This window comes from Pelecanus crispus, chromosome 1, assembly GCF_030463565.1.
Source record: "Pelecanus crispus isolate bPelCri1 chromosome 1, bPelCri1.pri, whole genome shotgun sequence".
NCBI lineage: Eukaryota > Metazoa > Chordata > Aves > Pelecaniformes > Pelecanidae > Pelecanus > Pelecanus crispus.
This window is the reverse complement of record NC_134643.1, coordinates 223,651,173-223,664,400: the sequence shown is the minus strand read 5'-3', so window position 1 is coordinate 223,664,400 and position 13,228 is coordinate 223,651,173. Positions and strand designations below refer to the sequence as shown.

The 13,228-nt window shown below is 54.2% G+C and overlaps 1 protein-coding gene across 1 annotated transcript in view; it reads left to right on the top strand.

The window, feature by feature from the left end:
• The first annotated feature begins 986 nt into the window (after positions 1–986).
• The window catches only part of CAPN5 (calpain 5), a 57,470-nt gene continuing 45,228 nt past the window's right edge, over positions 987–13,228 (top strand). The window contains exon 1 of the mRNA XM_075718908.1: positions 987–1,020. The gene's annotated coding sequence lies outside the window, so the exon portion shown is untranslated. The remainder of the gene's footprint in view (positions 1,021–13,228) is intronic.

The window sequence follows — 13,228 nt, the reverse complement described above, 5'->3', positions numbered from 1 at the left end:
TGGGAATGTACGTTTTCCACTGTGGGGGTAAAGCCGGTGCGGCCACTTCGGCCCCATCACCAGCACCGTGGCACCCATCACGTGTCCACCTCCATGGATGTGCGGGGGGTCCAAGCACCCGCCCAGCCCTTGAACTCGCTCCCCAGTGCCTCAGTTTCCCTCCTGCAAAACAGAAAAGGGGAATAACTTTGGTCTTGGGCTGGAAAACACATCTCCTTCAACCCCGGTGATCCTGCCCCACATCATTCCTGACTGGGGGATGTCCCCTTTGCACCCAAATCCTGTGACCCCTGATGACTCTCCCCTGCACCCTCTTATGGGTCATGTCCTAACGCAGCCCTGGTGTGCAGGGCCCAGCTGGTGTCGGTGCACCGTGCTCCAGTTCGCCCAGTGCCCAGTCCCGGGGCCGGGTCCCAGGCAGAGCCAGCAGCACCTTGTCCCAGTATCCAGTGCCAGAGCGATGCTGGTCCCAGTGCCAGTGCCTGGGAGGTCCCAGTGGCTGCTGCCAGTGCCCAGGCGATCCAGGCACTGGTCCCAGTTCCCCGGTGCCTGGGCAGCCCCAGCTCCCCGTCCCAGATGGGGATCTGGCTGGCGCCAGCCCCCGTTCCCGGTGATGGGCCCATCTCCCAGATGATCCCAAGTGCTGGTGCTTGGGCAATGCCGATCCCAAATCCCCGTTTCCAGCGAGATTCCCGAGCTCACCGGACTGCTCCCCAGTCCCCGGGCGCAGGGACCTTGGAGCAGCGCCAGCCGCTGCCGCTCCCATTTCCCGGTGCCGGCGCCCGTTCCCCACGCCGGTTCCCATTCCCCCCCCCCCGCCCCTGCTGATTCCCAATTTCCCCCCTGCCTACTCCCGTTCCCTTTTTCCCGGTGCCCGCTGCGGGCCCAGCGCAGGCGCGGCGGCGGCGGCCGCTGCCCGCCCCGTCGGGGCGGTGCTTGGGGCGGGCGAAGCGCAGCGGCCACCGGCACCGGGCAGCGGCACCGGGCAGCGGCACCGGCAGCGGCACCGGCAGCGGGCAGGTAAAGGCGAGCCCCGGCCCCGGGGAGGAGGGAGAGGGCGGATTGTCCCTGCACCCCCCCCGCCGCCCCGGCTCCTGCTCCAGCCTCCGCGGGGAGGCAGCTCCGCGCCCTGCCCCGGGCTCCAGCCGCCCCCCTCGGGGGATGCTCAGGGCACCTGTGGCTCTGGGGATCGGGGGTAGCTGCATTGAAGGGGTGGGGGGGGTAAAACATTGGTTTGGGGCAAAAAAAAAAAAAAGGGAAAAGCAGGCAGCCGCCTCCTCCCCGGCGCTGCCTTGCGTGGGGCACGTTGCTGCTCTTGCCTGGCACGGGCGTGAGGGCTAGTTTTGGGGGATGCTGGAAGTCGGGGTGCTCGGGGCCGGTGCATCCGAAAGTGGCGCCCCGGATGGTTAAAACCCCGCAGCTGCTCCCAGGCTGGGTTGTTTCTGCTGGCGGAGGCAAGCTGGACAGAAACTTTCAGCTGCGAGGCCTCGCGGAAACCGGCGCTGGCTGGAGAGCAGGATTTCTGCGCCGGGAAGAAATCCTGAGGTTTCAGTATTGTTCTTTGTTCCATTTTTGGGGACAAACCCAAGGGCTTTTAATAAGTTGCACGGAAACTTGAGGCGAGAGAGCTCCTGCCCCCGGGGCAGGCCAGGCTGCTGCTGGGGCACGGGAGGCTGATGTCTTTTGGGGTTTCCAGGCAGAGATATGCATCTGATTTCCCGTATCCCGGGGGTGGGAGGAACCATCCCTTTCTCCCTTTCTTCCTGCCCTAAAAAACGTTATTTTGGACCTGACAAACCAGCCTCGTGCTTTCTAGCAGAAGGGTGTCCCATCAGAAGCGGCTCTGGTCCTCCGTCCCTCGCCTCTCACTCTGGTAGCCGCCAGGTGAGCCCGGGCTACTTGCCTGACCCTACAGATCCACCCGTGTGCAATGCTTGGATTTATTACCAATTATTTATTACCGATTATCGTTACGTTTCTGCTTGGATGCTGCGCTAGCCCTGAGCTTGGTGGGGAGCGCGGACAGACGTGGCAAATGGAGATGAGAGCAGGGCAGCGAGCGCGGCGGGTAGCGGAGGATGCTGTTAAATTCTCAGCTGCTTTTCTTGCTGCATCCAGCAAGGACCGTGCTGCAGACTTTCCCCGGAGCGCCTTTCACCTCCATCCACTCTCACATCTTAGGGGGCTCGGATCCCCCTCCCAGGCTCAGCCGGGCATCCAGGTGTGCTGAACCGGTGTTATACTGGGGTGAGGGCAACACAGGGTGCCTGCAGCTGCATCGCCCACCCCACGCTCTGCACATGGGTGGGGGGTAGAGCCCAAGGCAGATGCGGAGAGCCTGGCTGGCCATGCTGCTCTGGGTAGCAGTGAATTGAGGAGGGTCAAGTTTACGGATGCAGGCGAGAGCAGGTATCACCTGTTGGGAGCATCCCTGGGGCTGCAAGAACCGGGGAGGGGGAAAAGCAGCGGAGCCAGGTGTGGATGGAGGAGCTGGGGCCTGATCCGGGTGCTCATCACTTCGCTTCCGCTCGGTGCAATGTCTTGCTACAGTCACATCTGTCCTGCTGGTGCAATCCATTTTCCCCCTGCCCTTCCCAGGAACATAGGCTGCCTCCTACTTATTTAAGTAATTCTTTAATGTGAATTGCCTGGCGTTCAGCTCCAGCCCGTGAGCCAGGCAGCAGGGTTGTAAAACCCAAGAGGGACTGATGGATGCTCTTGGAGAGACCCTCCACCCTTGGGAGCTGGATGTGAGGTCTAAATCCGCCCTCCCTGCAACTGGTGCATGTGTACAAACGCTGCTGCGTGCGTGGGGGCTGGCTTGCTCATTGTCTGGCTCTTGCCAGGAGCCTTGCGCCAGAATTGGTTGGGAAAAACTTTCTCGTTGGCAGCAGAGTGGAGGATCAAGGCGTTAGTGAAAGGCAAAGCAGGTTCTGAAGAAGGCAGCGGGGCTTGCTGTAGCAGGCTCTGCTCAGAATAGAAATCAAGCCCCTTTGTCATGTCCTAGGGACACCCCGTGTGACACGCAGAAGCAATAATCCTGTCTGCAAAGCGGTGACACATCCAAAGGGGACAAAGTGACACGACCAAGGCACTTGGGAGGTTCGTGGCAGAGTTAAGTCCAACCCTGCTTTCTTCTACCAGCCCCCCCGTCCGTGCCTGTTCTGGTAAGAAATGACTTAGGTGGGGCTTTGATGTGGCCACGAGCCCAGCAAAATCCCTGCTTGGCTGCCGTCTCCCCTGCAGCACTGTCTGCTCAAGGGAGCTCTTTCAGCTGGTGGTGGATGCCCATGGAGAACTACCGTGGGCATCCTCAAGCCCCCGGGGTGGAGGGAGGTGGAAACCCAGGACTGTTACCAAAGGGGGCCGTGCTGGACCGACCTGTAGGTTTGCTCTCATTTTTAGGCAGAGGAGATGCGACAGGTCTCCTTTATCTGGACTTGGTGGGGCTTTACACACTTCTTACGTGCGGAGTATGTCAGTGGAGAAGACTTCTGCCAGGGGGCTAGGGGCGATGGCAAGGGCACTGCTGGACAGGTTTAACCCCACGCAGGAGAGCTTAAATCTGCTTAAAGCCTTTAAGGGAAGATCTGAGCTCGTTCGCATTTTTCATGCCAAGATTCGCCTGCCAAACCAAGCTGAGAGGCACCATCCGTACGGGGCGGATGAGATGCTCGGCCAGAGGGAACCCGCTAATCTCCAGGATGATTTGCAGGGTGTGGGGATGTCCCCTAGGACATACATCGGGCCATACAGCGAGGTGCTGTATGGCTGGGCTTTGTGCCGCGTTGGGAAGTTGAATCGCATTGGGACGGCAGAGACTGGGGGTTTGGGGCTGGTTTGGTCCCCGGGTGCCTCGGGGAGGGTTCAAAAAAGGCGAGAGGTAACCAGGCAAAGGGTGTTGGTGGGACAAGGGTATGGAAGAGTTAACGTGGAAGGACCAGGCTCTGAGATCTGGTGCTTGAGAGGGATTAACTGAGCCTGGAGCAGGTGCAGGGAAAGAGGGCTGGGAGGCTGATCAGAGGGATGGAGAGCTATTATACGGGAGGCTATAAAAGCCCAGCGAAACAAAGGCGGAGAGGGGATGTGCTTGCTGCCTATAAATACACCCAAGGGTGAGCACCAGGGAGGCAGAAGAGCTATTTATACTGGAGGACAGTGTTGGTGTGGGGACAAATGGGTGTGAATTCGTTCGCGTTAGCTTGGGAGGCTTATCTAGAGGCTCTGCAACTGCACCCCATTGGACGGGGGGAAGAGAGTGTTAATTAGAGCACATCACCTCTCTTCTAAGGTGCTTGACTGTGATCTAAAGAGGATTTGGGGCTTGTCGAGGTAGGAGGCCAGGACTCTGTCTCTGGTCCAGACACCCTGTCCTGATACCTCCTTTGGAAGGGCTGTGTTAGCCGAGCGGATCTCTCCACCAGACAAGCCATGAAGCAGATAAAGCCCAGCCATGTCACTGAGATAATTTTTTGGCTCTGATTATACCTCAAAAAAACCCCCAAAAATCCAACTTTCCCTTCCCTGGTTGCAGCACAGATTAATAACAAAGCATCAATACTTTAAGAAGGCTTTGGATCTGATCCCAAGAGGAGATTTAGACAGCATTTGTGCTGGGGTATGATGATACTAAGAACGGGTGCATCCTCTAAATCTGCTCACGGTTGTGCATTCATTACCAGATAATTTTGGCCCGTCCAGAGGTGCCAAGACCCCTCTCCTAACACTTACTCCAGGCAGGGCAGCAGCAGGTTAATACGTGGAGAATGAGAAGGATGCAGCAGTGCCTTGAAGGCTGGGATCAGGCACTCTCCCTCCTCCTCCTCACTAGTCTCTAGAGGTGTCAACTCCTTTCTCTGCAGGCGTCCAGAGGTGAAACCTCCTCCATACCTGCAGGAGGGTTTCAGCTTGTAGCGAGCTGTCCGTCGTCCTTTGCTCGTGCCGTGGTGTCATGGGGCACACTCAGGTACCGTTTATTTGCTGATGTCTTCATGCCTTTGCCTTCACCTGCTCTTCTGAGCACAAATGCTCAACAATGGGGATGCGTTGACGTGCTTCAGGCCCAGCGGTGCTGCTCCATCTCCTGGCCCCGCAGGCAGCATCGCAGATGGGGAATGAGGTGCAGCGGTTACTCGGGCTCTGCTCACTTCCAGTTGATTACCCAAGGAGAAAGGGCCAGGCTCTGAGCGGTGCAGAAAATGGGCACAGACCCATTGGCTTCATGGGGGCTTTTTTCACCAGTTGAGTATCTGTCTGGCTGCAACATTAACCCTTCCCCTGCTCTTAGCTCTCCCCTTCGCACCATGGAGCCTTTGCACCCATAGGTTATTCCTGCTAAATTGGCTTACGCTGTAGGAGAGACCCCCATTCTGGTGCCTCCATATAGGGGTAACTTCTTGAGGTCATGGTGGAAATAGGAATGGTCGCCATTGAGTTTTTCACCCCCTCTGGGAAAAAAAAATCCTTTCTGCTCCGCACTCTGGGACCTGGGAGGTTTCAACAGCTTTGGCCTTTCTGCACGATGCATTAGTTTTCAGCCAATCTTGCAGATCTTCATGCTTTGGGGATTCTCCTGTGCTGGAGATGTGACAGATGATACCTCTGCAAAGCCGTGCTGGGAGCCCGCGGGGTTTGCAGCATGTAGGTCAGAGAACCGGCTCCTTTGGGCCTGATCCAGCCCTTCAGAGGGGGCTGGACTGAGCTCCTCACCCCCCGCCTGCTCGCACGTCCCGCAGGCAGCTTTCATGTGCTCTAGGGGGTATGTCCCAATTCAATAACCTTTTGATGCATTTTACTTTAAAATACTCTTCTGGCACAGAAAAGCGCTCCGTGTCCCTTGGTTTGCCCTTGCACAAAAATGACCAGTTTTAGTCCTCCCACCGTCCATCTGAGCATCATCTCCGCTCTTTCGTGTCCTGCAATTTCAATCGGTCGTGAACATAGGTTAAGGGGAGAGGGGACTGTAAAGCATCCCAACCACCTTAGTGCTGGGAGGCTGGAAAACCTTTGTGGGGAGCTCTGAAATGATACGTGGGAGAGGGTTTCTTCTCCCCACGGTGCAGGTAGCTCCTTAGCTTATTGAGCAAATCGTCTCCCTGGCTGGCTGGAGCTCATCCTGGGATGAGGGAGGCTGCAGCCCTGTTTTATTGCTTTGAGGTTTATCCCGTAATCTGGCCATAACTAATCAAATGTGACTGCAGCAGCCCAGGGCAGGCCTGCGCTTTTACCATCAGGGAAAGGGACTCAACACTGCTTTCTACGGAGTTACAACATGACAGCCAGCAGGTTTCTCTGATCAGCGGGTACAGAGGGCAAGGCTCCAGCTCCGCTCCTGCATGGCCTACCCTTAAACCAAGATGCTTTTCCCCCACTGTGTTTTTGTTGTTGTTGCTGGGGTTTTTTGTTATATCTCCAGATAATTCATACAGTGAATTCCCTGGGTGAGAAAATAGATCCCTCCCTTGCAGTGAGCGCCCTCCATCCCAGCTCACATTGCATTTCTACTTGTTCGAGGTTCTCTGGCTCACTGGTGCAGGATGCAGATGGCTCTGGTTGACTCCATCCCTTCCCAGCCCGTCCTGAGTTGTTCCACCATAGCCCCCAGGCCCCTTAATAAAGAAGGAAGCATGCCTGTTTTGTTGCTCAGAGTTTGGGGTTGGTTTATTTTACTTTTTTGCAAGCCACTCCCTGGTAAGCAAGAGCTTCCTACAAAGCATTTGCACGCTTGCTGCGCCGGAAGCCTTGCAGAGCTGGTCCTACCAGTTGTCTGAGCATGCGTAAACATTGTAAAGATTGCTCCGGGATGATTAAGAGAAGCGATTTCTCTGCCAAGCAAAATCTTGCATTGGTACAAGATGCAGCTGCAAACTCTGCTTTTGCAAGGAGCCAGGCCACCCACTGCTGCGGGGGTGTTGGATGGGGATGGTGTGCGCTGGCTGCTTGCCTGGCAAGTCTTGCCTTCGGCTGCCTGGCAGGTCTTCACGCGGGAGCAGGAGAGCAGTGACTTATTGCGTCTAATGCGGGGCTGTGGCCAGGGCTGCAGCAGGTTTCTGTCCCATGAGGGGAAGTGAAACTCTTCCCCATGTCATGGGGTACGTCTTGTTTGTACCCTGTAACTTGCTGCTCCAGCTCAGGCCTGCTGCAGCATCGTATCTAAAGAGATACGGAGCAAGGACTTCCCCGAGGATACCTGCTGGGAGAGGAGGCAGGGGCTTAATCCCCATCCCAGAGCCCTGTGCTCAGCCCATGCTCTCCTGCTTGCCGTTAGCCGTGTGGTAATAACACGCTCTGAGCCACCTCCTGCAGGCGAGCCGGTGCCCGTTCCAGCTTCAGGCAGCGTTTCCAGACATTGGAGCGGTGACAGATATTTTTGCAGGGATGAGAGCAGGGGTGATGGATCCTGCTGCTCGGCATGGCAGCAGGAGCAAGCACCAGCCATGCGGGGCTGCAACAGAGCAAGAGGTCTTCAAAAGAGGAGAAATCCTTTTCTGGAAGAAATCTTTTGACTTGGGTGGATGACTGCTTTTTACCCTTTCTGTGTAGGGTCTCTCCTGATGCTGCTGCCTGTAATCCTGGCCTCTGGGGGATGTCCCTTAGGGGCAGCCCCAGGAGGGTGAGTGCCACAGGGCAGTGGATGATCTCAGAGGAGTGAGGATTTTGGATTTTGTCCCCAAACGTGAGGTTGGAGTTGCAGCACGAGGAGCAGGGTTTTGGTCTCACTGTGCTTGTGGCTCGGTGATGGGTTTGTTTGACCTGGGGAGCCTGCTCAAGGGCATAGCTTGGGGCTTTAAGGAAGGGCTAGCAAAGGGCACGGTCTTCTTCTGGGTTACTACAGGAAGGGCCCAAAAGGACCATGCGGAGACCCATGGGCGCAGAGGTCCTACCTTGCTCTCTGGATCGCATGGAGCAGGATGACATACGAGAGGAAATGGGCTTAAGCTGCGCCAGGGGAGGTTTAGACTGGAAATTAGGAAAAATTTCTTTACGGAAAGGGTGGTCAAGCATTGGAACAGGCTGCCCAGAGAGGTGGTGGAGTCCCCATCCCTGGAAGTGTTCAAAAAACGGGTAGATGTGGCACTTTGGGACATGGTTTAGTCTAGTCTACCCTTGATTGGCTTAGAGTAGACTTGGCAGTGTGGGTTAATGGTTGGACTGGATGATCTTAAAGGTCTTTTCCAACCTAAACGATTCTATGATTCTATGATTCTATGACATGGGGATCCTGTTACAGAAGTGCTGGGAAGCAAAAGCGAACAGAGATGGGTGCTGCACCAGAGCATGACCTCTTACCAAAGGTCATGTTGTGTTGGTGCATGGAGACTTCCTGCGCTTTCTGGAGGTCACTGTCCCTTGTAAAATGGATCAGCCCCTCCCTGAGTATTTCTGCTATGCACAAAGAGCTCAAAGCATCTCCACGGCAGGAGACAACACATCCCTACCCCAGCAAACATTGCAATGCTGCGGTGCGTGTCAGCCACAGTGCGTAGCAGCAGCTCTTGTGGTGCTGGTTGGCTTTGATCATCCAGCTGTAGGTCATGGACCAGCTGTGGCCCATGGGAGGTGTCCATCCAACCTCCTGCTACTTGATAGGGAAGACGCTTGATAGGGAGATGAGACTGGAGGTAACCTGTGGTGCTCAGCATCGTGACCTGTATCCATCTCCCTGGGGGAGAAAAGCTGGTGTCTAGTCCCCACCCGATAAAAGGCTGCGGTGTTTCCGTTCCAAGGGCAGTATGGCAAACTCGTGCCTCTGTATTAGAGAAGAGCAGCGCTGCTGAAACGAAGGAATAAGGGGAAAAAGTTGGCTGGGAGGGTGGAAGAGTTGCAGCATCCGAGGCAGAAACATGACTTGGAGAGCTCAAACTGGGACAGCGGGAACTTAGGTTCAGACCTTTCAGCTTGCAAGAGCCAGGTGGATCCAGTAGCAAAGATTTCTAATAAGCCTCACAAATTCGAGGTGGTTCAATCTACCTGAGAGAGGCTGCCCTCTTCAAAAGAACCAGCAGCTTGAATTGCTACAGGCCTTTAAATACGGCTTTTGTACTCGTGACGCTTTAGAAGAGTCACAGAAAGAAAAGCTCACAAAGGACAGGGAGGGGAAAAGGAGGTATAATCAAAAAATGGCAGCTCTTGCTGGCCCAGCCTGAAGGTTTTGCAGACAAGAGGAATGCTCTTTGAAGTCAGGCAGTACCCAGGTGTGGTCTGGATATTGCTGTTGTGGCTATGGGATTTACAGGACATGGGGCATAGGAAGGGGCTGGCAAGGGGGTTGAAAGGGGAAAACTGAAAATGGAGGTGCCAGCTTGGGGGAGGAGAAGGAGCAGAGTGCCTCGGTGCTTTTATTCAGGTCTAGGTCAGGCAAAGAGAAATACTAAAACTGTTTATTAGCCTAAGCTGGGTGATGTTGTCTTGGCAGGGGTTTGAGTCCTGACTTGGGGCCAGGAGCTGTAGGGTTGGGGCAAAGCCTGGGGTGTGGAGCCTGATGTCAGAGGCAGCGGGGAGCCCTCGTTGGCTGCAATTGCCGGTGATGTTTGGATCCCGCTCGGTTTCAACTGGAGCAGGTCAAGGGACACATTTCTGCTGTGGCCAGGAGTCTCTTAAGAGTTGTCCTGAAGGACTTGGTTGTATGTCTCCAGGCATCCAAGGGGACAGAGTTTTGGGCTCTGCCTGCACCAAGGGGTGAAGGTGAGGGAAGGAGAAGAAACCCGTAGCCCTGGGGATGGCGTTGGTGCTGTGATGTGATCTGGGCTGAAAGCTGCAGGAGGGATGCTTTTTATCAGCTGGAGGGACAAACAGCACAGCTAGTCTGGGAGGGACGATCTTGTAGGATCCAGCTGCCTCGATTCAGTCTCCTACAGAGTAGCTGCAGCCCCATTATCTCTTCTGCTCCTTGGGCACGTGTCTCCGCATCTTTTGAAGTTCAGTTGCTTTAATTATCCCACAGGCTGCAGAAGCTATTGAAGGCAGAGCATTTGCATGGAGACGTGCTGCATTTTGTCTGTGCTAATGATGAGTTTTCTGAATGAATTTTCCGGTTACCACGAACTTCTAAACGAAGCATCTCTGTGACCCATAATGCCCAAGAAAAAGGCTCTCTAGGCTACCTCAAGCAAAGCCCTGTGACTCTTCTGTCCTTCCATCTAGCCACGTCAGAGAGGTGCAGGTCTCTCTTTAGACCATAATGTTTTTCCCCAGCTGGCAAGAAAACCAGTGTGAGTGTACTGATGTGGTGCAAGGCTTCCAGTGGAGTCGGTGTGACCAGATTTAAAAGAAGCTGGTCCAGACATTCCATTAGAAGCCCTGAATAAATAATAGAAATACATGGTCAGTCCACTCCTACAAAGACAGCATCCTTTTGTTTTCTTTTTTTTTTAACCAATGGTGATCAAAATGGATGCTGAGAAGGGCACAGCACTCCTGTAACCTCGTGGGGTGGGTGGTCTGTGTTTAACGTGATGCATATGTGGGGTGACAGCCCTCTTGGGATAGGGAAGGCCCATGTGGCTGGACAGCCACAGGCAGAGGTGGCATGATTCTGCATGCACGACTCTGCTCTTCCTAGGCTGTATTTCTCCGATGCATGAAAACCTGCTCTGTGTGAGCCATGCCATGTTTGAATGTAGACCTTGCTAGATGATACCAGCCCCACGTCCCTGTGCTACTCCACCCTGGTTCGGGATGCCGAATATAAACCTGGGGGAGCTCTGGAGAAGGTTCCTGCTGTCAGCATGGTTTCGTTGGGAAGTCCCAGGGCTCCTGAGCGAACTCAGGAGTGCTTAATTGTTGCTGGTGCTCTGTGCTGCTCCTTGCAATTATTAACCAGGGTCACGGTCGGGTTGCTGGGGTGTGGAGCGTTAGCAAAGAGATGGCTGTCTGCAGGGGCTGGGCATTAGCAAAGCCCATTAATTCACCTTTCAGGGCTTGTCCTGCAACCTCTGCTGATCTACAAGGGTGTTTAACCCTGCCATGGCCTGGGGAATTAGCCTAATATAACATCTATATGCTGTGGTAAGGCTGGCTCAGTGCTTGAACAGCATCTGGGGGCGTGTTGGGGGTACCCAAAACTGAGCTTCCATGTTCTTCCCAAACCATGAGTGGGTTGGGGTGAGCTGGACCCAGAGCGGTGAGTATCTTCTGCTCCTGTCTGCTTCCTTCGGCCAAGGCTGGATGCCTGGTGGCATGTTACCGCCTTCGTCTTTCCACTGCTTTTGGGTCTGTCCTCCTGCCATCTCCTTTTGTTGTTCTTCCACCCTCGTCCCTGCTAGCCCTGCGTCTCTCCAGCCTCCTGCATTTGCTGGTCTGGTGGGGGATGCTGCCACCAGCTTTGCTTCGAGCCTGTCTCTCCTGTCTGTGCCAAGACAGCTTCAGGCGTGTGTCCTGGTCCCATCTGACCTTTGTTGAGCAGAAGGACCAGTCTGGCTGGTGCCACAAACGCATTTTATGTGCACTGCTCTTGCCAGGCAGAGCTTGCCGCCAACGCAGGGTTATTAGGGTGTTTATAGTGCAGGGCTGCCCTTTCTTCCAGCAGTTCCAACATCGACTCTGTTTGCAAACGGTGACTCATATCTGCAAGGAATGAGGAACTCCCGAGGCCAAAGGCCTCCCTGGTGTGAGTTATCCAAGTGAAAGGGAGCTCCTGGCCATCCCACTCAGCTGGCTCCTGCAGGAGACAGGCACCCAGGGATGCCCAGACCCTCCTGTTCACCCCAACCTGTCCAGAAAAAAACATATTTGAACAGTGCACCTCCATGCAAACCCACTGGCTGGCTATGTCTCTCCCTGAGCCATCTTGTTGCCATTAAGCAATGAAGGAGCAGTGTTCTGGAGGAAAAAAACAGAGGAAATAAGCAAGCATGATAAAAATCACCATGCATTGCTGGAAACAGCCTCCAAATGTGACATCGTATCTCTGGTTAATTTTGTACAGATGTTGCCAGCCAGGCTTGCTCTGGTGACACGGAGTCACTTGCACCAGTTTTCTGCTAGGATGAGTGACCCTGGCCCCTTCCCTGGCTGTGCTGCAAATGCACTTTTTAATGAAAGATGACTTTTTCTCTTGGGGTTTTTGCAGTAATAGCCAGCTGTTAGACAGTACTTTCCTCTGTAGGTCTCAGAGTGCTTTGCAGAAGGGACCAGGATCCCTGCAGAGGGAGAGGGATGCTTTTTCCCACTCTGTAGATGAGGAGGTATCATCAGGGAGCATTTGCCATACTTATGTGCTTGCAAAAAGCCATATTGAAAAAGCAGCGGGTTTACTCACTCAGAACAAACAGCCCTTAACCCCATCAGCATTTTTTGAGACTAAATCCACTGCACCGAGTTTTTGAGGGGGGCGGCTTGTCCCTGTGGGCATGCACACAAGCTTAACCCTCTGGCTGAAAGGTGCTGCGTTCAGGTGTCCGGATTCAGACCCCACCTGTGCTGCAGCAAATCACTGACAAAACTCAAGGCTTGATATAAGTATGATTAAGAGTAAAAACGGTTGTTTCACCTTTAGCCTAGTGGAATTTTTAGCTCTTAGATTAGAACAGAGATACCACCAGATGAAGGGAAGAGATAAAGGCCAGAAAGAGGTGTTCAGTCCTCCTGTCTTCAACAGTTTTGTTTCAGCAAGTAACTGCTGTAAATGCTCAGTAATTTGCATTTTGGCTAAAGCAGCTGCTCTGGAAAGACGTCCAACTCTGCTCAGAAATATCTGGAGATGAACTACCTATGAATTCCCACAGGAATTAGCTCCCTTGGTTAACCGCAGTCAATCTGAGAAGAAATGATGTCTTGTTTTATAATTTTCATCAGTGTGGCTTCACCTTCCAGTCCTTGCAGATGTTGCTAAAGCAGGATGCGACGCGGTCCTGCTGGCTCCGGGCCATGCCACTTCAAGTCCAAAGCAAAGCTACTGTAGATGCACAGCTTGGAGCAGGAAAGGGCTTTGGGAATGCAGCTCAGACCTGCTGTGGACCATGTGCTGCTGGTCCTGGTGGCCTTTCAATGGGACTGACACTTTTATAGCCCGTGACTTGAGGCTTTCCTAGAGATAGATGTTGGCTAAGAGATACGGAGCGCTATCTTGCATTTGGTGTAGAGAGTGATTCACAGGTTAACTGCATCTTCCCTGGGTTCTGGAGAAAGGGTGTATAAAGCTGTCCTTGCGTTGGCAGCATTTCCTCCAGAGAGCTGGACTGTTTTGTTGGTAGGTGGGAGGGCAACCGCAGTGTTGTCCAGTGCCTGT